This window comes from Passer domesticus, chromosome 10 (genome assembly GCF_036417665.1).
Source record: "Passer domesticus isolate bPasDom1 chromosome 10, bPasDom1.hap1, whole genome shotgun sequence".
Classification (NCBI taxonomy): Eukaryota; Metazoa; Chordata; class Aves; order Passeriformes; family Passeridae; genus Passer; species Passer domesticus.
The window spans coordinates 24,955,110-24,982,174 of record NC_087483.1 but is presented as its reverse complement, the minus strand read 5'-3'; the positions used below and the strand labels follow the sequence as shown (position 1 = coordinate 24,982,174).

The following is a 27,065-nucleotide window of genomic DNA, read 5'->3' as shown; positions in this document are numbered from 1 at the left end:
TGTTTTACACTAGCTGGTGAAATGGTTTTGTTATCATTCTGATAATTTCCCTGTAAAATTTATTTAAACTAAAATTACTTGGATGCCTTACCTCTATCAGATTAATGTATTGAGATCCCTATGGCTGTACCAACACTGTGGTTACAAAAAAAGCTTTAATTAATGCAGCATTACTCTGATTTATGGCCAATTTCATGTTGTGTCTGAAGTAGAAATTAATAATTTGTATCAACTGCAGCTGGGGGGGGGGGGAAGCAAAATTCTAATAAAAGTTTTGGTGTTAAATTCATAATAACTTACATAAAATAAGATTGCAGATATCAGAGGAAAATACAGCTTGGTAGGCACCTTTTCAAGGTAGATAGTTCCAAACCCAGCTTAAAAGGAGGCGAAGGTTACCTTACATGATCTACAATAAGTACAAGTATGTTCAAGGGATGTTTTTGATGTTGCTGCCACATATTCTTGCAGTGGGTCTTCCAACCTGGCCTCTTTTACCAGCTATCAGCCTCCAGCACCAGCTGCAGCCTCCAGCCCTTCCAGCTCATATTCTTGTAGGTGGAGCTCTGCAATAACTGCTGTAGGTTATTGCTTGCCTCTTGTCAAAACTTCATTCTCCTTTTTGTGTTCTGCTTCAGTACTGGGCCACCACTAACACAAGCCACCACTGCAAAGCAACAGTGATAAATGATGGCAAACCAGTACAGCTTGCAGAAAAATGCTGCTGAAAATTTCCCCCCAAACAACAAAAGTGAATCAGGAACTTAAATTGAATGAGCTTTTTAAGCTTCCCCAAATCAAAATTTCATAAGCTGAAGATTTTTTAATATTAGGAAAGTCCTCTTGAATATTAATAAACTAAAAAGACAATAATTAGTAACATACTACAGAAGAGAAACCTGTTAGACTAGATTTGAGACAGTAAAATATGTTCCTGAATCTTTAAAATGCACATGGTCTGGTTTTTACCTACCAGGAAGCTCCAAACATTATAATTTAGAGCACAGCAGAAAAGAACATATCTATCTATAAAAGAATTTTTTTTTCTTTGACTGAAAACTGCTAAAATTCTGAATCTTTAAGTTTATTTGCTTATGGGTAACATTGGTATTATGACGTAATAAACATGATGGAATTTTGTTAAATGTTTCTAACAACTATTTTAAAACAGCCATTTCATTGCACTTTGATTTTTCACTAAGAAAATGAAGACCTCTGTAAAACGGTCAGAGAGCATAACTGAGCAGACATACAATTTGGAAGACTTTGGAAAGCCAATGTGCTTTGTTAGTGCTTTGTCATGAGCTTTTTAGCCTGCAAACACCACGTATGTCAGGTCTTCTCCCTCAAATTTTTGAATAGTTATTTTCCCTTTTGCCAAGTAAGAGAACACAGGAAAAAAGAACCAAAGGGGGAGGTGGGGGGCAGGCGGAAGAAGAAAGCAACTCTCCCACCAAAGCAAACACACAAAATGTGAAAATGGGCTGCAGAATGTAAAAGACATAAAGCAAGGAGTACAGCCAGACCTCATTCCATTCCTCTTTCTGGCCAGACAGGCTCCCTATATCTCATTTAATGGCCTCATTAGTGTAATCTGAGTCTACTTTCTGTGCTCGTCTGATTTCCTAGAAAGACTCGGCTACTGTTCTGCAAATGGATACAGGCTGGAATGATTGGCAAAACCTGGCTCAGTTTATATCAATGTGGGGGTAAAATTCCCACATCCATTCTAGGGTTTCCTGCAAACACACCAGAAGTGGAAAATGGCAACAGCATACATCAACACAGAAATATATGGTAGGATGTTCTTGAAAAAGTCCCCCTGTTAGGTTCTAAAAGGATTGTGCTCCTTTCACTATATCACTGAATTTTTGTATGTATCAGAAAAAAATTGTTTACACTAATGACATCCATTAAAAAAGCCACAGAAGCAGAATAACCCTGTAAAACTGAGAGTTCAATACCAATTATTCTGTTTAGTTCAACAGCCTGAAACACAATGCTGTGTTGGCACAAGAGAATTTCAGGCTATCAGCCTCATTGACAAAGTTCACCATCTGCTCCCCAATGAACATGAGAGCATGAGAAAGATAGCAAGAATATGCTAGAACACTTGACACCATGATGGCATTTAAAACTGCATTTGTTCATTTTCTGGTTGGTTGTTTTTTTGTTTTAGTGGAGATTCAATATTTACAAAGTTTTTGTACAGATTACCATGTGCTCTGGGATGACCCTGCTTGAGCAGGGAGGCTGGACCAGATGATCCACTGTGGTCCTTTCCAACCTGACCTATTCTGTGATTCTGTGACGGGGTGCAGTATAAACAGTGGCATTAGCATCACTACAATTCATTCCTGTGGACAGAACTTTTAAATGAAGTCCATTGTCAAGGCTTTGTCACAAAAAGGAAGTTTCTCTTGCATGCCTGCTTTGGTCCTTACCTCATGTGACTTATGTTCCACAGTATGTTACTAGTTAGTACCTTGTTAGTTGTCATCTACATATTCTGTCCTAACCAATTCAATTTATATGGCACATTAACATTAAAAACTCACATTATTGACAATTCACTTAATATTAAAATTTCACTTTCTGTGCATTTTCATGAGTTTACAAAAACCACTGTTTTTTTATAAATATGAAAACTAATGTAAGAGCATATCTTCTCTTTGACACAGTAGCTATGGAATAGCCACAGGAATACCCATCAAGCAAAGATGCCAGGAGGGTATAGACAAATCAAAGCGTTTTGGAGAGCCAAAGAAACTCCTCCAGCTGAAGCAGAAAATATATACACTAAATATGTACATGTTAACAGCAATGGAGGAACTTGCAGAACATAGTAATACAAATAGTACAGCACTTAGAGTGGACATGACAGAATTAGGGGAAGCACTGATAGCCTTTTTCCTCATGCCAAGTTCATCTCAAAAAAACCATCATCATCATTTTAAGCCAAATGTTAACAAAACTAAACCCACAACTATACCAGGGGCTGAAGTAAAGAGTTAGAGAGCATTTCCTTTGGCTTTTCTCCATGCTCTAACAATCAGAACTAGTTTAACACACAATTGCTTCCTATCACAAGTGAAAAACAAATGGGAAAGATTGTGAAAGAAACTTGAAAAACAGGTTACTTGAATTTAAAGTGTCAGAAAGTGTCAGGGTGAAACTAGTTTGATAAGCACAGGCCGCTTTCACAAACAAGTAAGCCCTGGATTTACTACACTGTCTGTTCTGTTCAGTGGTCTGTTGTGTTCAGGGGTGTAATTATTTTTAAAAGGAAATTTTTTCTTATGAGCACTGAGTCTTTCCTATAAACAGTGGTAATTCTCTGTCTTTATCAGTCATTTTCAGACATTCAGACATGTGATCATAAGCCAGAACAAAGGAATTTCAAGGCAAATTTGGCAGTAGTTCTCTCTGGGGCTTGAATCCAAAACTCTTAACATTTTCTGAAGTATTTGTCCTCCTTCATTCCCTTTTATTCTTGGCTTTATATTGTGAGAGAGGTCTGCATTCATATGTATCTGACATTACATCCAGTTGGCAAGAATACAACAGGAGACTTTCTCATACAAAACCCTCATCACTGGAGACTAAAGGATAGCTGGAAACACAGCTCATGTTTTCATTTACTTTCCATATTTACTTGCTTTTGAAAATTACTCCTGTTCTAGATTGTGTAAACAAAAAATTATGGACAAGAAAAATTAACTGAATTAGATTAAGCTATTATAAAACAAAACTCTCAAGTTATTGCTACTCTTGTGCCCACAGAGGAAATTATAAGCAAATAAACAGATATGACAGTATCCTCCAAAAGAGAACAAAACCTGCTGAATGAAAAAGGAAAGATAATTCTGAAATATTAATCTTATTTCATAATTGGTTTTTTCCCCACTGAACATGTTTTACCCTTTTTTTCCCCACTGAACATGTTCTACCCTCTGCATTTAAATTTAGAGTTTCACAATCAAGACTGCACTGGCTGATACCAATTGCCAGCTGAAAAATGAATAAGAGACAGCAGTAAAACACTGTATTACATTGGATTATTGAAAAACACTGAAATATTGACAATTATTAATGAAGTATTACCATTAATAGTACTAAATCTAGCCACGGAAATGCATTTTACAACCAATTTACCTGATTGAAAATCCATTTTAAAGGATTTCTCTGCTTGTACAATGAGAAGTAACGTTCAGTAATTAAGTATAAAAGACTCTTGAAGATCAGAAAGAAAAGGATAGACTTCTAAATATTTTTCATTATAATCTTTAGACAAAGATAAATGTAGTGTTCTGGTTCAATCTAGTCTTCTGGCCACTGACAACATATAAAGAATTGAAAAAGATTTATTTTTCACCTCAGGTTAGAATGCCAGATATCCATATTTTCCTGAAGCATGCTTAAAAATTCCGTGATTAAGAATAAGGAGACAAAGTTGATAGTTTTATTGACCTAGGTTTGGTAAATTGTGAAATATTCAAATTGCTTGCAGTTATTTTATTAGCAGCATGACTATTTATAAAAAAAAAAAATCTGCCAAGTTCATGCTGCCTTATCAGGGTGTGCCACTTGGTAGAAGAAAAAGAACTGCATAGAACCATCTACTGGCTTGGAATCACCTGCCTTGAACCCAGTGATTCATAACCCTTCTGAACAAACCCATCTGGACCCTTGGTGTGGTTCAGCACATCAGGCTGGACAGGGCTTTGAGCAACCTGAGGGGGTGAGAGATGTCCCTGCGTGCTCCTGATGGCAGGCCTGTCCCTGTCCCCAGCACAGAGAGTTAAAACCCTTCTGGCCAGCAAAGGCTCCACCTCCCACTCATGAAAGCACTTGATAAGAGTCTCACATTTGTTACTACTGCAAGATCAGCAGAGGAAACATGGAAAGATGGCCTGATAGTTATCTGTGTTTGTTCCTCATAAAATCTAGAGCCATTAGGAATCCCTTCAGAAATGACACTTGAGAAACATTTACTTTGCACAAAAAAGCACCAGATGAGTATGGGCAACCTTCAGGCAGATGTTTGAAAATATACCTACAGCAACAGTGACTAGAAGTACTCATGAGCATATAGGGGTCAGAGAGTGAAAAAATCCTCCCTCCCCCCACCAGCCACAAAAAACCCATAAAACCCAACCAAAACTAACTCTAGTATTGTTCCTTGCTGTAGACACACAACTTTTCTTAATACATGTGCCATAATATACAGTCCCCTATAACAAGGGCATCTTTGCCTGAACTGCAGCGATTAATTATATTGTGGTTGTGCAACATAAACCAGAATTGTGAGGCATTCAAAGAAAACAGTCATTAAAAGAGCAGGATATAAAGTGCAGCAGTTGGTTTCAAAAAAGTAATTTTCCTTTTTTTTTTTACATAACTTGCTGCCATTTTCTATTTCAGACAAAAGGAAAACAGCTGTTTCAGTCCAGACCACCAGAGCCACTGTACTCACTGTACTTTGTCAGCACTGTGGAATGACATTCAGCTTCAAAACCTTCTGCACTTCCTCCCTTTCCAGTCATAGAGTAGGAATCAATAATTTAATCATGTATTCATCAGGAGAGGGGAATATCCTATTAGTCAGTGCCTGCATTCCTTCCCCCTCACTTCTTTGCATCACTCAGATTTCCAGAAGAGTAATTCTTTTTAGCTTAGCCATAAACAAAGCTCTGTGAGTTTTGAAAAAAAGAATACCTGAAAATTCATGTGCAACTTTCCAAAACTAGAAGTGAATATGCACCCATCATAAACATAATGCTACAACGTTTCTAAAAGAGCCAGAGAATTCACAATGCGAAAGAAACTGAGGAATGGCACTGAAACACCATTTTGGGGAAAACAGTTACAAGAGACTTCAATTAAACACCCATCTCCATCTAAAAGATACCAGCAAGCACACATCACCATGATGCAAAAACCATGAAAAAGGATTTTGTGGCTAGTTGATTTGCTGATAAACATATTTACATCTATTAAATTACTTGCAAAGTACTAAGCTACGGTCACTTGATACATTTGTCCAAGGATGGGAGGAACATTGTCCTCCATTGGACTGAGAACAGTTTTTTAACAGAAAAACTTGAAGATCATCCTTATTTATTATTTTCTCAAGGGTGTAATTTTATTCTTTTTCATCATTCATGAAGTAGTACCTTCACTACAAAGCAGAGAACTCTGATTGAATTTACTGAAAGGACAAAGATAACAAAATAAAATATGCCTCCAGTGACCAGATGGAAGGAGAATGAAGGAAAGAAAGACAAAATAGGTGATCATGGTGATTGGGTGCTTGAGACAAAAGGACTCTTCTTTCATTCAATTTATTTAATCTAATTAAAAAGAGGCCACAGAAACCTCTACGTAATATTATCAAATATTATCTCTAAAACATTTTAAACCTCTTCTTGCCTATGACAATCTTTGTCTAAAAAAAAGAACTGATAATTCATACATCACTTGAAAGACATAAGATTTAAATCCTTTAAGATCGTAAAAGAAAACTGTAATTGACATTCTTACTGGTTTTACTTCGTTATAAAATCTTTAAAAGTCATGCAAGGCACTCCAATTTTGAAGTACATTTTCCCACCAAAACTGAGGTTCATATTATTAATGAAGTTAATAACTTCAGAGTAAGTCAAGAGCTCTGTGTATAAAAAGACCTATACAATCTTTTCAACATGGGAAAAATGTAGTAACTCCTTAAAAATACATCAATTAACCTGCAAACAGAAAAATAAGCTTCAAAAAAATAGGATCTGAATCCAAATGTAATTAATATATTTTTCTTAATAGAAGTGGTATGCAACACAGAACTCAATATTATCTAACACAGTAGTCCACTATGTCATGTATTTACATGCCTGGAAATCTCTTGTGGAGGCTCTGGAAGAGATCCAGGCTGTGTTGATCAAGGCTATTTTACCTAACAGGACTCCCTGCAGGGAGAGGTCCAGCAAGCTGCTCTCTTATATCCTCTAGGACACACCAGGAGATCAACAGAAGTTCAACACAACTCAGGACCACCACTGTTCTATACAAAAGCTGGAGACCAAGTCCCAAAGCAGAAATACTGTAACAGAAAAGAAACTGTCTTTTGATTGGGACTGAAGGAAAAAAACCAACTGCACCATGAAAATTGGTATGTCCTGGCCAGTAAGGGGCTCTATTCCTGGACGAGATCCCTCTGACTGCTGAACCTGAGGTCTCAAATGTCATTAAGACTTCTCAGATCTTGATGGATTTATATGGAAAACAGTCACCTTCATGTTACCTTAATGAGGTGATTCCAAATAGGAAGTTCCTTTGTCTTCACTGGTCTTTCTATAGACATGTTTGCCTAAGTAGTGCCTTCACACATGATCTTCCTCATTAAGTACCACCTCATTGTGCCAGTTGTTTGACCCCAACTCCTTCCTCCTGTCCTGGTTGGCCTGTATATAATCAAAGCAATACTCTGTCCGGTAATTCAGCTCTCAGATAATGACCCCCTCTTTTTCCCTCATCACCTAGGTAGGAAAAAAACTCAAAACCTTAAAACACCCTGTTCACTAGATGAATAAATCCAGTAAAGCCTTTATAAACAAATTGTATATAAACACATTCTAAATGCTTTCTTCTGTCTCTTATTGTACCAGTTAATCTGGCTGCACATCCAAAAAACACTGGAGGTACTGCATATTTTCAAATAATTGATTTATTTAATTTCCTGTGATGTTTTCTCTTCAGTGTAAACCTTACTGTTAAGAGAAGGGTTCCTAGACAGAATCAGAGTGGAGATACAAAAGCTGAACCAGCACATAAACACACATCCCTTGTGGAACAATCCCAATGCTGAGCAATGTGCAGCCACTGATGGATTAATGGCAAAGAAGCACAGGTCCCTACTAGGTGGCACACCTTCAAAATAAACATCTCCTCACTGCTGCCAGCTGCTCAGAAGGCACATTTCTCATTATTATAAAGAATTTGCATGCTAGCTGAGCAAGCCAGGTGGTTAAGAAGCATATTCACATTAATTATTTGGATACTAGAAACAAAAAGCTCCTTCTTGGATGCTGTCTGATCAAATATCAAACATTTCCTCTAAGCATGCAGCATGAGAACAAACAAACTGTGTCTCACCTGGGAGGGAAATCAGTGCAGTGGGGGTACATCAGAAGGAAAGGGTGACTACAGTAAGGGAGGTGAGGCATGAAACAGTCAAGAATTACTAAAGAAATTGTAGAAAGAAAAGAAATACAGCAAAGGCAGGAGGAAGGGAAAGATGCAGCCTTTATACAATCTGTAACAGCCTAACTCCTGCTATATAAGTTTTTTATACACAGTAAAAATAGTTTGGCAAAATATTTCCCACGGGTGTTGTAAATATTCTAAGACATATATTATATATTCAGGCATTGTGAAGATATAATAACACAGTATGATTTCATATTTCACACTTAAGGCACAAAGAAACCCCTTATCAATGATACTGTTACAAGGTAAATCAGTATCTATAAAAGCATTGTAAAGTTACATGCACTTTAAAATTCAATCAAAGTGAATGTCAAGATTGTGCTTGTATTTGGTTATTTTTGCTCTGTAGCATATCATCACTGATTATCTACTCATTTTCATACCAGGATAATGTGTTCAGTGAATCACAGCTGTCCAGACACACAGCCAAACAGGGAGACAAATGCAAAGGGGTTGTCTGTTCATCCCAGAACTTGGTGGGGTCTTGGGAGCACCCAAGACAGAAAAAAAACTAGAGATGACCTGCCAGGTGGTGCTTTGGGTGCAGCATAAATGGCATCATCTCTCTGCCTGCTGGCAAGCAGCTGGGCACAGCTCCAGTCCTGAGGGACCCCAGCACTGCCCACCCCGGCATGCACACAGGGGACAGCTGCCAGAGGACATTGCTCCAGCCCCTCTGCAGCAGCAGGTGACACTGCAAAGGCACAGAGGGACACTTCAGGTCTCTTGGCCACTCAGGCCCCACTCAGATATGGCAACTTCAAACAAGAATTTTAAGTCCAGACATACAGGATAACACTGGACAATGCTTCACCTGAGAAAGCTGTAGTTCCTAGCTAAAGAAACCCCAGCCTAGATCTATACATCACTGGTTTCATCAACACAGTAAGAACCCAAGAATAAATTAAAACGTTAGACACAGAACGAAGTCCAATTTAATATATGTCATAAATACATCACAAAAGGGCACAATAGAGCCTTGCTGGAGCATTACTGCTGAATTTCCTTAACTTGTTGAATTGAATTTCATGGTGAGATTTTCAGAGAGAGCCCAGTCCTCTCAGAAAACATGACAGAACTTCTATGGAAATAACTGTATTAAATATATATTTTCACATATGAAAATATATTCAAATTTCTCTTGGGGGGAAGGGGCTTTGTTAGTACACAACTGAATCCAAGATAGTTTAATTTTTCTTTTAAACTTCTGCTTTGATACTAAACTTCTAGGATGGATTTCTTCCACAACTTTAAGAAAAATATTTATACTGAACTTATTACATCACAGGGGAAAATGCAACCTGTACTTAAAAATTTGAGAAAGAGTTACTTTCCAGTCTAGACATCAACTAGTTAATGGTAACAGAAGCCTTGACAAGAGGAACAAGACAATTAATGGAAAATCTTCCCTGGTAGCAGACAGTGTGCTTTGAACACAATTGCTTCAACCAGTGCAATCACTCATTACTGAGAATGACTCAACCCTCTCTGTAGAGCATGACATCTGTGATTATTATTGATAAAAACATCCTTGTCCTGGGCTGAGTTTACAATTTATTTCAACAGGAAAGGAAAATATTTTTGAAGATTAAATTATACCAGTTCTGTCTCCATGTGTTCTGGATAATATGCACTTGTGCAGTCCCAAAGCATATGCTGCAGAAGGCACCTAACTTAGAGTCCCTATAAAATAATTAGATGAGGACATATATTCTTGAATGATTAGATCCAGGTACAGTATTTTTCTTTGGACTGGCATAAGATGGAATGTCTTCTACATGCTATCACCACTTATTAGTAGTGAGTATGAATTAACAATAAATTAAATTTACTTATATGAAGAAAAACAAAGTGTTTTTCAACATTACCTCAAAGCTTCATCCTTGCCTCAGCTAAGAGAAACAAGTTTAACCATAAAATATTGAAAGCAAAAGCTGTCAATATCAATATTGCACTGCTGGTAATAAAACCTTAGGCTAACAAAATCTGTTTAAAAGCCCAGAAAATTGTTCATGTCTCATACTATTTGTATGCACTTAGTATTTCTTTTAATGAATGCAGTTTTAAAATGAACAACCTGTTTTACCCACTTCCATTTCTCTCTGTTGAATTTCATCTGCAAACACTGAATAATGTTTTAAATATGGAAAGAGCAATGTTTGCTTTTGTGTCTCTTAGGAATACCATAAAATTATCAATGCCTAAGATTTACACAGAAACTGTATTTTCATCAAGTCTGCACTTGTATAAACTTTAGCTAAATACACCTTTAGAGGGTCAGTTAAAAGCCACAGGATTTTTAAATATAGATAAGAAAGAAGAAAAAAAAACCCAAAAAAACCAAGAGCCTACATGAAACTATCCTCTTGAATCCCCAACACAGAAAAAGGGCAGAGATGGAGCGGGGGTGAAGTGGGGGTGACATCAAAGCCTTGGACTGACTAATGCCAACACGGCCCTTGGCAAATCTTGCAGCATCCTGTACACAGCTCTGACCATCCTGAACATCTGTGTGCGATGAACCCAGAGCTCTGCTCCCCACCCTGACACACCCTTTCCATCAGGAGCAGCCAAGCAGCCGCTGTCTCTCACGGGGAGATCAGAGCCAGGACGGACTCCTCCTGTTTGCCTACAACAGCAGGCAACGACAACAACGCAGCAACTGCTCCGATTCTAATAAAAGTAAATTTTCAGTCACCTTAAAAGCTGAAAAATGTTTAGACAAACATACAACTGACATGAAAATGACAGTGTCAGAACTGCCTTTCATTCCATATGAAAATTCTCACCTTAAACAGTGCTGTTTAAATGCATTAAATCATAAACATGTCATACAGTTACACTAAATTTGGGGGGGTTTGTAGATGGTTTTATTTTGGTTTGGGGTTTTTGCTGATTGCTGGTTTTTTGGGGTTTTTTGTTGTTGTTTGTATGGGGATTTTTGGTTTCAATAACTCATATGCACATATTTGCTCAAGCTCAACAAGTTCAACTGGGAAAAATAACATTAAATCTACCCTTCCACTACTTAGTTTTTCTTTTTGCATCCCACTCAGATTAGAAGTTTTTTTATTATAATCCAGAAATTATGAGATATATTGGTGAACAAAGAAACCTTAAATACATTGGAATCATCAAGTTCAACAGCAAAATCTGATTTTACAAAAGGAGGGGGAAAGGGTACAGAAATTAACTGTTGCGGCTAAAAGCTTCCTTTTCAGAAATCTCCTTACAGTTTTGTGTAAGGATTGTTCCCATCACTTGTTTTCCTATCAAGGCTTTTTTTTTTTTTTTTTTTTTTTTGAGGCTGAAGCAGTGCCACTTATGAGAAGCACAAAGTGCACTTTTACAAATGACTTCTCTTTGTATAAGTCACAACAAACCAATTTGGTTGAACAAAATTTGCTGCACCTGAACTATAAGCTGGAATGCCAGAAGTTTAGAGTTAAGGAAACAGGTGCATAAGAAGGATTAATGCATTGGTGTTAATTCTCTACAAGAACACCCAGCAGATAAGACTGCCCGAGAGGAGATTCTGCTGTTCTTCCTGGCTCTCCCTGTTGCTCTCTCCTCTGTGCTTCTTCCATCTTTTTACAGATGTGGTCACCACTGCTTAGCAACCAAGGGGACATGATGACAGAGGAAAATCCTCCATCTAGAGCTCACCCTGCTCCACCTACAAAGCAGCAAACTACCTTCCCCAGCAAATTAGGAGAAATATGCTTTCTTTGTTACCGCAGAGGTACCAAGTGGGACCTCATACGCAGCTTCATGTGAGACGAATTCTCTTGCCTTGGTGGATGCACAGGAGAGAACTTAACAAGCTGGAGGAGAACCTGAAACTTGTCGGTAAAAAAGCTCCCCAAATGCTAACGCATAAGTAAATATAAGAAAAGAAAAGGGAAAAAACAAAAAAACAGAAAGCTCCGATACCGCGGAGATGGCAAAGAGAAAGGCGAAGAGACTCAACCGAACACCCTACCTACTTTTACTCAAGTGCTCCAGCCGACCTCCAGGGAGAGCCCAGCCAGCTTAGACCCAAGTCCGGGCAAGACCCCTGCAAGCCGGGGCCGGCAGGGCCGCACTCACCTCTGCCATGCCACAGGTAGGTGCGCTCCGGCTCCGCTCCCGCTCCGCTCCCGCTCCGCGCTGGCTCCGGGCAGCCCCGCCCGGCCCCGCCGCAGCGCCCCCTCGCGGAGCCCGCGGGCAGCGCCGGGAGCGCGCAGGGAGCGCGCCGCCGCGAAGCTGCTGCCGGCCCCACGGAAACGTGAGGGCTGGACAGCGCCCTTCCTCCGGGAGCCCATCCCGCGGCCGCCCGGCCCGACCGGTGGGGGAGGCAGCGAGGGGGAGCGCCGCCGGGGACAGGCGGAGGCGGCAGCGCCGGGAGGATGCAGAGCGAGGGGCGGCCGCTCCTGCCCGCCGCGCCTCCCGCCCGCTCCCTGCTGGCGCCCCTGCCCGCGGCGCGCGTGGGTGGGTTCCAGTCCGCGCTTCCCTCCGCCATCCATTCACGTCCAATGCTAAACGGGTTTCCGAGGGGAAGTCATGGTGTCCTTGGCTGTAATTCAAGGTAGTAACATAATACAATTTTTGCCCTATGAGCTTACACAAGCATTTATGTGTGTGTTTTTTTCTAGTGATGACTAACTCTAATACCTCTCTTGGAAACCTACAAGGAAAAGCAAGCTAGTTTGTAGCTCAGTGAGAGAAGTGGTGTTTTATGTGATACATGACTCAAGAAGTGTCTCAGAGGAGTTCTCTCTTGTTTAGAGAATATGTCCCACTTGCTTCTGGATGTGGACAACAGACAATAATTCCGTGCAGATTTTAGGGGAAAATCAGCACCTGAAGAGCACTAAGCATGAGAGCCATAGAGCATCGTTTTCACAATGTGTATTTAAACCTCTAACAGATCACTAACTGCAAATAAAGCCACAGATAAACCTAAGTTAAAATGCTTAGTCCCTCAGGTAAAATGCCAGCCTACCACAGCTCTCCAGCACTTTTCACATCAGCGCTTCCTATTCCTGAAGGCCTCCTGCTGTGGCCTGCATCAATTCCCTTGACCCAATGTTCATAAAGCTTTGGTGCATCCTGAGGGCTGTATAAATAGGTCACAGTTGTAGGTTTTGTCTGTGGTCATATGGTAAAACCATTAAAGTCACTGAAAATACCTTGAATTCCCCACTGCTTGCAGAGCAGGAATGGCAAAACAAAATAGTTTTGTCAACAGAGTATGAAAAATCCATATATACCACATCTGTCAAAACAGAATGCCAATTCTGTAACACCAATTATTCTTCCAATCTTTAGAAATAAATCTTCACCTCCATTAGAACAATAAATTACCAAAACTCACAAGCATATTTGAAAATATTCTTATGTGATCTGATTTCTGTGCTCATGTTTTCTCACCCAAAATCTCACTTTTCTGGATGCAGCACTAGCTTACCATGACAGGGAGAGGGAGATGCTAAGGCATTCTCCTTTTCACTTCTTTTATTTTAGCAGAGGCAGCAGGTCACAAGTTTCTATAGCACACTTAAGACATTTCCCCATTACCTGATTTGGTAGCAGCACCCAGCCACATGGAACCTGCTTGAAACAGTGTTCATATTACTCCTCACTGGCTGCAAGAAACCAGCTTCTTAACTACATCTCTTTAAATGAAAACAAAACCGGCACTCAATCCCTGCAGAATTGTTATTGTAACACTATTTGATAACACATATCCTAAGAAGCTGTAACTTAATACAGGAGACACCTGATTTGGGTGACTACCTAAATGAAATCCTTTAGATTTCTGCATGTATTTAAAATTTAATGTAAACTGAAAGAGATAACATGCAGAGGAAAAATTTATTTTTTCCTCATCTCTCAAAACTCAACCCAAATAACGGGAATTTCTCCCTTTTTCAATGCTATTTTAAGTTATTTCCATTTTTTTCTTCACATTTTAGTGATGATGCACAATTACTTTCTGAATGCCTTGTCTACGTTGAAATTTGTAATATTTCTGTATATATTACTGGAATAGTCATATCTGTCTTAGGGACAGATATCCCAGTGATATTCCATAGACTGAATATTATGTAGTCAGCAAATAATGACAGTGCTTTTAAAACTAATATGCATTATACAACCAATAGATTTTCTTACAACACAGAATGCTAAATTAATACTAAATATGTAAATTGAAATAGGTAGTTCAAAAGCATCCCTACAGAGCAGTCTTGTTTTTATCTGTTTATATAAAAACATCAATGCAATTCATTACTCGGCTGCACTTACTCAATGCTAGAGTTGCACAGACAATAAGTACACTACAGCTGCTTTACTTATCTGGTCTCAGGTTTCACAAAGTTTTAGTGATGCACAATTCTGTAATAATGACACTAAAATTGATGCCACCATTATTACTAGGACCAGAACTGTAATTGCAATCTAATAACTGAAAAGTGATGGGGTTTATCAGCTGGTACAACCTGTTTCCAAGGGAGAAAAGTGAATTGCAATATTTAATATGCTAGCACCACTCAGTGTTCAAAGTGGATATGGCTTTGTACTTTTCTTAACAGCTGCACTGCCACCTGAAGAAAAACAGTGTGACACTATTTATAATCTCATTAATCTTATACATGAGAGAAGTAAAGCATGGATACAAACATGCTGAATATAAAGATATTGGAAGAAAAATATTTAATACTTATCTTGATATAAATGACCCATATGGAAGTATTTACATGATGGAAATCACTGCAGTGTCTTACCAGCATCTTTTCTCCAATTTTTGGCATGTTTAGTCCTTTAGTTCCTTTTCTACTTTGCTACTTACAATAGAGCATCCTCTAGAAGAACAGAACAGACTTACCCTGTGCCCACACTTCACACTGAAGAATATTATACCACGTAATCTGATAACCTTTTATTCATGAACATGATCTGCAAAAGGAGATGGTCAATAATTGGTTTCAGAAAGTCTTGGCTTGGCATTCAGCCATGTTAAAGTCACAATGCTTGTATTAATGTCATGGTCTCCTGACAAGGATTGGATATCTGGGAAATTAAAATTATCCTATTTTCTTCTCCAGCAATCCTTTTTTCTGTCAGTAATGAAATATTGCTGTCTCAGGGTTGCTTCACTGATGTCTCTGCAGTGCGCCAAGATCAGCAACTTCCTCAACAGCCTGAAAAAAATTTTCATTGGAAATTTTAACATGGATTTATTTTAATCTTTCCTTCCTCTTAATTAGTAGTTTTATATTTTTCTACAAAAATTGTACCATCATGCTTCACTACTGACATTGTCCAGTTAGGTGTTTCTTTCTGGCATTATATTATCTATTTTCTCCTGACTTTCCTTTTCCATGTATTCTGTATTTTAAGATAGGCCATTTGCAAAATGTTTCTTGATGAAATGAGTCCATGTTATAGTAAACAATATATGTCCCAAAATACACAGTATGTAAATAATTAGCCAAAAAGCCAAAATCACAGTGTTCTGAAGTGCTGTTCCACCAACCTGCTTATTAATTTAAGAAAGTAATGTGATACTGTGTGTGATTCCTCTGCTCTTCCATAGTACATCTACCACTGGCTTGAAATAAAGAAATAGTGGACTACTATCAGTGATATCTTAATATCTTTTAAGATCTAATAATGAATTAAAATGTGGCTATGAAATTATCTAACTATAAAAACCAAAAAATTGAAAAAATAAGCAGCAGTCAAAACTTCCAATTACAAAATTTCTTGCAGTACACCCCATTCCAAAGCAATGTAGAAGCAGCATCTGAAAGGTCTCACTGGCTGCAGTGTCAGTGGCCTCAGAAATTGCACAGAAAACACTCTGTCAAGACAATTATTTGAATTAAGGGAATTACGTACTGCTTTCACTCTTTCACTTGCCAACAGTGGTCTCCAACTTCCTGCTCAAGACTTGCATATGGGTTTATTTGTCTTATTTTAATGGAATTTCCATCCACAAATGCATCTTGCTTACAGGAGGCTGAATTAAACTTCTTGACTTCTTGTTGATTCTAAGTTTTAAAGAAAATTAGTATTTTTAGAACATCTTTTGTATTGCTTGGTGTTTGTTTTCAATATGAGTGACTTAGCCAACGCTGCAGAAAGATCAAATTAAGGATTTAGTGCAAAACATCACTGGACAGCTTGAAGCTTGTAGCATTTGATTACTGATTTTACTTTTGAAACACATTGTTTTTCCATTTCATGATAAAACAAGAAGAGGCAAAATGGATTAAAAAAAAGTATTTTGCAGAAAAATGTACTTTGTTTAAACCTTGTCTAAGCAATTCATTTGCACACTAATATCTAAACAAATCTGCTTAATTTTAAATGCTAATAGAAATATTAACACAGTATTTCAGTATCATAACTGATTAAATTGTTTTGCATGAGAGCATCAAATCTTACCTGGATGTGACATGGATTTTGCATGGAATCTTTCCAGGCACATTATCCTGATATGTCCAGAAGAATAATCTTCTGCATTGCTGTGTATGCCCGTGATGTCTGTTACATTTGAGAGGATGGAATATCAAATACCAGAAAAGTGTGGATAGATGAAAAATATTAACATTTTAATTGCCATTTTATAATCACTTTTAGAGTAAAAAGAAAACAAATAAATATGTATTTAATAATAAATAAGTTTTACTAGCAAATTAAGAAAATACTTCTACTCATAAAATAGGTTTGCAGAAATCTCCATTTTACAGCCACATCAATGCAAGCATTTATCTCATTTTCCAACATGAAAACACACACAGTAATGCAGCTGAAGTTGGATATACTTTACATATATGAAATCCATATATGTATTCTGACTAAAACCTAAATAAATGCTAATAAATTAATATTGAAAATTAATGTGGGCAGAAATTAGGTGGTTTTCAAAATTCATTTGTTTAAACTAAGTCTTACACTAGCGATTCACATTTATTTTTTCCCTATATGTTGACTAACTTTTGTCTCCATCAGTTTTAATTGTACTTGCACAATTTATACTTGAAAATGAAAGAGAAATTTGTTATTGAAATCAAAAGCAAAACTTCCATAAAGAGAAAGAATTTCAAAGGAGCATACTATGAAGAAACAAAATGATTACTTCAAAGAAAATCTCTATTTTCTAAATTAAACATTTTGTTACTTGTCTGCCTGCTGCAGTTATTGCACCCACTGTGCTGTTTTGCAAAATAAACCAAGTCTACTAAACCCACTAAATCATCTCGGAATCACCAGGACTGTGTGCTCACAGTCTCCATCAGAGGGCACCCTGACCTAACAGCAGAACGTATTTTAAGAAAAGCCTGTCTAAAAGTTTCAGGAAGGAAGAAAACACTCTGGACACAATAGTGAGAGAAAAAGTTACAAAATGCCCCATCCCTGGCCGTGTTCCAGGCCAGCTTGGATGGGGCTCTGACCTGGTCTAGCGAGAGGTGTCCCTGCCCATGGCAGGGGGGATTGGAACTCTGTGATCTTAGAGGTCCCTTCCAATGCCAACCATTCTCCAATTCTGTGACTATTTCCTGAGCAGTAGTTCAAAGAAAAACATCACTGATTTAAGAAGAAAATGAAGAAGTGGCATTAATTTCCATGCCTTAAGTCATAGACATAATAAACACAACAGAAAATTTTAAACATGTGAATAGACTAGTAAATGTATTGAAAAATGTTTTTTACAAAAGAATAATGTTCAATGACTTGATCTTGAACTGTTCATTAATTTTTAATCATAACATTTAGTGTCAGAGATTGTTTTGTATGATCTCCAGAAGATGCAATTTGTCTCTGATGAATTTAGGAATATAATTACCAATTTTTAATGGAAAATTATTTTCATCCAAGCTAATACCCTATTAAGGATTATTAATCCCAATGGCTGCCCTTTGCTGCCAGAAAATGTGTCAAATGAAAGGAAATTAATGTCCTGATGTGTTAATCTGGGTAGCAGTTTTTTTAGATGCTTGTTTTACCTTTTCTCACGTTTTTAAGCAGAGTACTGTTAATTACTTTTCTCTGTCTCAGTATTTATTTAGCCTGATTTCTTGTCCACATTCCACTCTCATTAGACCATGGTGCATACAGTTATTTAAATGGCCCAAATCAAATAGCAGTGAAAATTAAAACTATTTACAAACATATTTGGTAGAGAAAAATGGTATTTATTTACTAATAATATTTACTATACTAATATTTATATAATACAAAGACCATCGCCTTTTCCAGACTCCTTGATACATTTCCCTCTTGCTATAGGGGAAAATAAAGAACTAGCTGTGGCTCTTCTTTCAGCACCAAAAATAAGTATTTTTTAAGGAACCCTGAGTACTTTAGGAGTATTTAAAATAGGAAAATATATCTATGATGAGTAAGACCAGTAAGACCTGAGACTCAAAAATTTGTAATAGATGGCACACTGTATTTTGTTTCCTTCTGTGTATTTGGTTTCCATCATTATCATCCTTGTTACACCTTTGTTAAAAAATATGACTATTAAAACCTGGTAAAACTTATGTAAAACAGTATTTACATAAAAAGGAGAAAAATATTAGCAGCCTAAGAAACTTACAACTATAATTACCATAAATATGAAACAAATTATTTGTTACATGGTGTTGGATTATTTCCCTTTTCCTCAAGAAGAATGCGCAAAATACTTAGGTTACATATGAGGCAAAAAACCAGCAATTGATAATGTACTTCATTTACTTCCTGTCCTTTTATGAAGTACATTTACCTAATGTACTTCCACAGAGCTCTTCTTTGTCCTGCAACGCATTGGACTGATTTTCCTGCAGAGGGAAAATTCCAATTTAGAGCAAAGCAAACTTTCCTTATCTCCAGGATAAGGGGGCAGACAGATAGTTCAGTCTCAATACTTACCCATTCAAACCTGAGAGCAAAGACAGAAATGGTGACGATGCTTTGTGTGCCCACTGGAAGCTGAGAGGCAGTGGCACTGATGCCTTGTGAAGGCTGACCTAGAACAGAGGCTAGATGAAGACAAAGAATAAAGCAGAGATTCATTAGGAGGCCTCAATGGATATACCTTGGGCAGCACAAGAGCCCAGCCAGGGCTACACCCAAGATGAACCAAAATGTCAACCTGCCATGGGGTCTCACACTTTTATACGTTCTGGTCCATTAGCATCTTGGAGCTAATGGTCCAATTACAGCTCCAGCCCTTGAAGTCCCATCCTTCTTGTTTTTCTCTCTTTGCTCCACCAATGTTTATGCTCTTGGGCCCAAGATCTGGATCAGCTGTCCTTGGGTCCCCAGCTAGAGAAGGAATTGTTTTTTTCTATCTGTTTCTATCTGAAGGGAGCTTACCATCCCCTAATATGAAGCCCAAATGCACACACTAAAGCAGCACAGAATCTGAAAAATACAAAAGCTAAAACCTGAGGCATCAGCACTACATGTCAGTGCAGCAGCAGGCTGCAGTGATTATCCCATCTATCTTTAATGATACCTTGAGTGCTTCCACTTGTGCATTACAGCTGACAGTAGTACAACCATAAAGATACTGTCAGTGATCATAAAAAGATGAATTTGACCTATTTACCCTGAGATGAGTAGCATCCTATTTTCAAGCAGCAGAGGTGGATTACATGCCTTATTTATATAAACATGAAAGATAATAACAGGAATTTGTGAGGTGAGATGAAAGGACTGCTATAAAATTTGAATTTGGAGGAATGGGAGAGAATGAAGGCAGGGAAGAGATAGCCCCTGTCTTGGCTTATGCCTTTCCTCTCTCCAGCACTGAACATTCAAAATTCACACTTAGTTTCACTCAGTTCAGGCACTAGGACAGGAAGCCATATATTAGGGGATTGGCTAAATGGTGCCTGTGAGGCTTTACTAATAGCATCTATGAAATGTGAACTTCATCTTCTTTTCAGAGCCTGTCAGCTATACCATATTCCATATTGACATGACCTTTTATTTTTATCACACACCTAGATAACTCACATCAATGGTATAACCATTCTGGTTCCAGTAAGGTTATAGTACAACTGAGATATTTTTGTTTGTTTGTTGCACTAATTATTCCAGCCCATCCAATATTATCAGGCCAAAGTACTACATATAACATATAACAGTACTGATATAAGAGGCCTAAACTTTCCTCTCTACAGCATCTCGCCTTGCTTTTAGGAGTGCTCAGCAACTGGAAAGCCTGACAAGAACACTCATTTATGATTAAACTGGTCTCACACTTTCAGAGAGAAGCATACAAATAGATGGAAAGCAGACTCACAGGTCATGAGACAAAGAGAGTTCTCACACTAAAGAAAACAGGAGCAACCAAGTCTGTTTTATAAATGGATTACACTTTTAAAGGCTTGCGTGTAGGAGAGTTGTGAGCTGGTTTGCATTTTCCACTAGTAACTGCAAGATGAAAATCTTGGGGAAACTTAATGAGGCACTATTTCCTAGCAGTCCCTCTCCAGCAGGAATTTTCTTTCTAGCAATGGCTGCAAACAAAAATAAACGGAGCATTTGTGTTATGAGGACAGTCAGATCCTCAAAGGGGATTGCTCTGTTACTGGAGACCCTGAGCATCCAGATTAATATCAAAGGATTAAGATTGCTGAAATACTGTTAGCTGAAAACAGATATTTTGTCTATTTTTTTTTCTTTCTTTTCTTGTGCAAAAAGATGCATTCAAGCATTCTGAACAAAACAGCACTTTGATCTGTTCTGTGGTCTTCTGTCACACACAAATTAGAGAGTTCCTGGTTCTAGAAGATTAATGCAATTTCACTGATCAGGAATTTTTTTCACAGATAAAATTATACACATTTATAAGAACCTTAAACAGTATCATTTACCTATCATGCTTTCAATACAGCATGAGTAGTTCACTGCATCACGAAAGAAAGAACAAGTTGCAGTACTTAGGCAGAAGGAAAACTCTTGAGCAAGTTTGAAGGGACAAACCAGAAGGAAGACTGGAAGGAAAATAAAGAGTAATACACAATTTTTTTGGTAGGAAACAGATGATACGAGAAGAAAAAAAACCAAACGTAATTGGGAGCCTTTTAGAGAACACAGTTCAAGATGACTTTAAAATAGATCTGATCAGATTTTTCAAATTTCATTCTGCTGGGAAGGTTTTCACTCTTAATCAAAAAGAAAACCCAGAAATTGTGAAGCTCCCCATGGGTATAAAATTAAGTCTGTCTCGTTCCATTCCATTCCATTCCATTCCATTCCATTCCATTCCATTCCATTCCATTCCATTCCATCTTTTTAACTCCTACTGATTTAATTTCTAGCACTGATGAAAACCTACTAGCAGAGTCTCTGATCCTAGGAAAAAAACCAAGTAAGTCCACTATTGATCTCTTAGTACGGCTGTGATCCCTAAACTGCAGAAAACTATTGGCAACTACAAACACATCATGAGCAAGAGTGCTTAGAGAGCTGTTGTGAAGAAGGCAGCCTAGAAATGAAGAACAGATAAAGACAAGGCTAAGGATGCAAGAATCTTCACTGAGATCATGGCAGCAGGAATCCTTCAAGCACTAGAAGCTCTCATTCAGACTCCTATGCTGGACATGTTCTTGAGTTTTTATAGTAACTTTAAGCAGTGCTACATGCAGAATCTACTGAGCAGAAAGAATGCAATTTTACCCATGGATTTACCAAATACAACCTGGAACAAAGGAAAAGCATGCAATCTCCACAGAAAGTAGTACAACTCTCAGTAGCTTTGATAAATACAATATAATCATCATTTTTGTTACAATGGCCTCAGAAGATAGGATTAAACAGTTTCAGATGAGCCATATTATTTAGAATCACGTTTTGATTATGTGATTTACCCTCCCAGCTATTTAGGCTGTGTAACATCCACTGTCTGTTTAACCAAAATGGACTAGCTGATGATGGATACTTTTATACTGAGTGAAATTGACTGTGCAGCTGTTTAAACACTGAAGGCACTCAAGCGACTGCTTAAGCTATTATTGCTAGAGGTACTGCATTCTGAATCAAGCTCTAACTAGGAAAGAAATACCTTTCACATCATTTTCATGAAAAAACACACTGAGACAGAGTTAGTGAGTGAGTACCACTAAAAATATGGTTTGTAAAAAAATTACTTAAAATTACACCATTTAAGTCTGTTTTGAATAACATTTCCTCAAGGTTTACAAGTCTCTGTTGTGAATTTTTCATAATGTCTATATTGGAAACATAAGGAACATGATCTACTTGGAAAGAAAAAAAGGATATTGAACAACAACAAACCTACTATATTCAGCCTTATATTCAATAAATTACCTTCTTCTAAACCAGTTATTATCAAGGTGCTTTGACAACTTGGTTGTGTTATTTGCAGGAAGTGGAACTGTTTTGAAACAAAACCAATCTTCACTGAAAAGCATTCATGTTAATTGATAATTTTAATTTTTTAAAAAATCAAAATTAAAAACTCAGTTTAATTTTCTAATTAAAAACAGCCTGTGTATTAAGTTTAGCAATACTATTAAGAGCATATGTCCCTTAAAAAAACAACTCAGAACAAATGTTGATTTTATTACCTTCATATTCCTCACAGGAAGATAATGATACAGAATTCATTTCCCTACATTTCATTGTCAGTGACGACCCTCCATTAATCGCTCCATTTTATAAGTGTTCTTACATATGGGTAAAATGCACAATGCTGTTTTTCTGGGAAAATTATAGTTTAAAGAATTACGAAACAGCATTTTACAAAAGATATATTCTCTTGATTTGTTTTACTGTCATGAAATGGCTGACTACACAGAAATACATTCACAGTTTGCCAAGTTTGCCTTCCTATTTTAGAAAATGTAACTATTATTCTTTATGATCATCGCAATAACAAATAACTTTGCTTTTAATCTGAAGGGGTTATCTATATTGTGCCATGTCTGGGTTTTGGCTGGGATAGACTTAATTTTATTCATAGTAGCTGGTTCAATGCTGTGTTTCCAACGTAATCTGAAAACAATTTTGACAACACAGAACACATTTATTTTGGTTGTTGCTAAGTGGTGCTTACCCTTAGTCAAGGACTTTTCAGTTTCCCATGCTGTGTCAGTGAGAAGCTGCACAAGGAGCTGGGGCAGCATGGCCAGGAGAGCTGGGCTGGGCAGGCCAAAGGGATGTTCCCCAGCATGGGAGGGCACACTCAGTGCAGGAACTGGGGAGTCGGCCGGGAGGGGCCCATCGCTGCTCGGGGGTGGGCTGGGCATCCAGCAGTGGGTGGTGAGGAGCCGTGTCCTGTTTCTTTTTGATTTTATTTCTCTCTCTCTCGTTTTCATTACAATTATTATTAATAATTATCAATTCATATCAATTAAGTAATATTATTGTTGTTCTCATTGTTATTATTATTATTAATATTATTATAATAATTTTTCCCATTAGTTAACTGTTCTTGTCTAACCCATAAGTTTTGCTTTTTTTTCCCAGTTCTCCTCCCCACAAAGGGGGCAGGCACAGAGGGGAGTGAGCAGGCATCTGCATGGTACTTAGTTTCCAGCTGGGTTTAAACTACAACATGCAATTTCTTTCTTGCTTTACAATCTTTAATAGTCTTTAATGTACAGAATTGGCAGGTTGCTAGTCAGTCCCAATTCAATCTCAAGACTTTTACAATAAATGAGTTAATAGCAAGTACTTTACTGGCTTTGGCTTGAATTAACATTTCATAGTATGTTGAATTTGGTGTTACACAAATTTGGTTTCAAATTTGTTAAATTTGGTGACACAGGAATAATTGTAGGTATGACAGATATCACAGATAACACTAATTCAGTTCTTCTTGCATTCTATAAAAATTACTAAAATGACACCCTGTTGGAGAGAAAAAAATTACCTGTTTAGAAATGTCAAACCTTTCAGCCTTGCAATTTGCTTTCCCACAAAGAGCCAAAGCAGACCAAAAAACTGCTTTAAAATGGGATAAAATAATAAACCAAAAGTCTTAACAGCTTTTCAGAAGCACAAGAAATAGCTGCAATTTGGTACATAACATTAATGGTGCACTATTAGCTCCCAGCTGCAGAACAGACAGATGGCAGCATACAGCCATACATTTGCAAAATGGAGTAGAATTTCAACACTGACCTTCTGAACCAGGGGCTCACAAAAATTCTGTACAAGATTTGGCTGTCTCACCAAAGCTTCATGGGCTACTTACAGGGTAAAAAATATTAACAAATAAAAAAGTGTTCACTGTCTTTACTGGTACCTTTTGTGGGAAAAAATACATGTAAACAGAAAAGAGATTGCAAGAAAAAATGCTAAACTGACATAAACCAAAAATACAGTTTCTAATACCTCAGTAACTAAGCACACAGATATATTTGTTGTTACATTTTTTAGTGGAATATCTCTCTGCATATGGTATTTTGAAAAACAGTTACAAATATAGACTAGCATATGGTTTTAGTTTGAATTGATACTTAAAGAGTTATTTTAAAGGGCTACATTGAAGGCTTATTTTGAGACTTTTGAGTGTTGCAAAACACACACAGCTTTCCATTACTTCAGCACATCACACATCCAAATTAGAAATTATATTCCTGCTGGTGACTTTCCAAACAAGAAGGACATGTTAACCATGTTTAGGAGTATCATGGAAGAATGTCAATCTCCAGGAGAATTTTGGAAAGAACTTATCACAAAAACTATTGATAACTGCTATGTGATCAGAAACAATACTTAATGAACAAAAAAACCCACCTTTCATTCCAACATCAGAAATCACATTGTTTAGAAATTAGTTGAATACATGAGCTTCACATGTAAAACAGATGAATAGTAAAAAATTAAAATGTCAAAATTTAGGTCACAGCCCCCATACACCAAGGAAATATATATCACCTCATGAATCACCACTAAACTGAAAGATTGCTCCCTTCTGACCTGCCCAAGAAGTTTATGCTGATGTAATCAGACAGGAAGGATCTCTGCAGCAAGGGTTTCCCAGAAGAAGCTGTAAGGTACAGGAAGAATAAGGAGGGGAAAGAAATTCTCCAGCTTGCATTTCCTAAGTGTTGGATGCACAGCTTCTTGCTACCAAGTCAACAGAAAAGATCCCTGTTGTCACCAGAATATGAAAATGTGAAAGGTTTTCAAAGACACCAAGAACAAAGAATAAGGTCCACAAGTCAGTCACATATGTAAAGATTTAAAGATGGAAATACGGAAATATAGTGCTAGCACCATAGTTTTAAGGCTTATTTCTTAAGGATGTAAAGAAACATTATTCACTACTGGTTTTGCTTCCCTGCCCTCCTCACAGTGATTTTTTAAGTAGAAAGACTAATCTTGGCCAGATTTGATAAAAGTAAATGTCAGCTATGAAGAATCTAAAAGTTCCAGGCAACTAAGTGCAGAGGGACTAGATGTTATTAGTGCCCTCAGAGATGCAAAGACCAGAGTCTGAGTGCAGGAATTATTAGTCACAGAGTATCCAGATGGGATGGAACTGTAGGAAATACCTGAAGTTTGTATGTCATTCAAAGGGAAAATAATATAGAAAGCCATAACTGTTAAGTTCTGTTACTTACAGTATTAAAAATACCCACTGGAAATGCCCTTGTGATGTTATACAGCTTCTTTTACATATTGAGCATGGTTCTACATGACAACAGGTATCTAAGTACACACATAAAATAGGCATATGATAATTTTTCAGATAACTCAGATTTGTACACATGGAGTGCAAGATGAAACAGCCTGAGATCCCTCTTCCAAAAGGAAACTTTACAGAAAGAAAGACAACTTGAAGTTCTATTTTCAGTTCCATCTTCCTTCGGTTCTGGTTTCAGCCAAGTGACTTGAGTGTTACTTAAGGCACTTAAGTCATCACTTTAAATACATTCTGGTTTATTGGCCATGGAAGGAAAGAAAAGCAAGACCATAAGACCTGTTGCTTCAGCTGTGTAACAATTAAAAGGAAGAAAATTGGATTTCAAATCCACAGACTCCAGTGGTTTACAGCTACTGGGCTATTAAGGAAATTGTCTTTGGGAATAAACCCATTCCAAGTTTTTTGAATGTCAAGATTAAATTACTTGAAGATTGTTTCAGGAATCTTCATTCTTAGACACTGTGCAACTGTTTCATGCTTGCATAAATTTGGAATGGATCCTGAGCTAATTAATCGTCATGGAGTCTTTTAAACTATCCAGTTGAATTTAATACTGACTAAAGACCTTGCCAATCTCTTTGCCAGAAGAGAGGCAAAACACAGGTAGCAATATCAGCAGCTGGATTTCTGTATCTCATTTATTGATGGGCTGGTTATATTTTTTAGTTCATTATTTTATCTTATCATTTACATTATAGGAATCAAAAGACGAAACAAAAGGAGAATCAAATGCTTTATCAAGTACTTTGCTTCTGAGTTCTGCTATTAAAGTTGCCCTACTAGGGTCAAAATTTTCAAAGGTAACTGCTGCTGCTTCCCTCTGACATGTAGCACAGTTAGTTTGCTTTTCAAAGCTTCTTCAGCTGAGCATGGGCTCTGAAAGCTCTTCACAAATAGCAGGGTAGTGTTTTTCAGGCTGCCTTCTCCTACTGACAGAAGCATGCTTGGAAGAAATCAATCTTTGCGGCTAGCTGGGTTTCCAGACTGGATATGGGTGGTCAGTTCTATTCAAATAAACTTCTCAAATCACTGTGACTTCTCTTTCATGTTTTGCATAGACAGAAATTCTGAACAGCAGGAGAGGCAATTCAGAGATATGGGTTTAGATGGCACTAAGAATGTAGCTACACTTTTTCCA

At 37.5% G+C, this 27,065-nt stretch overlaps 1 protein-coding gene across 1 annotated transcript in view; it reads right to left on the bottom strand.

The window, feature by feature from the left end:
• Nucleotides 1-12,507, bottom strand: part of LOC135308933 (sodium channel protein type 2 subunit alpha-like) — a 66,329-nt gene extending 53,822 nt beyond the window's left edge. The window contains exon 1 of the mRNA XM_064434603.1: nucleotides 12,352-12,507. The gene's annotated coding sequence lies outside the window, so the exon portion shown is untranslated. The remainder of the gene's footprint in view (nucleotides 1-12,351) is intronic.
• Nucleotides 12,508-27,065: the final 14,558 nt, after the last annotated feature.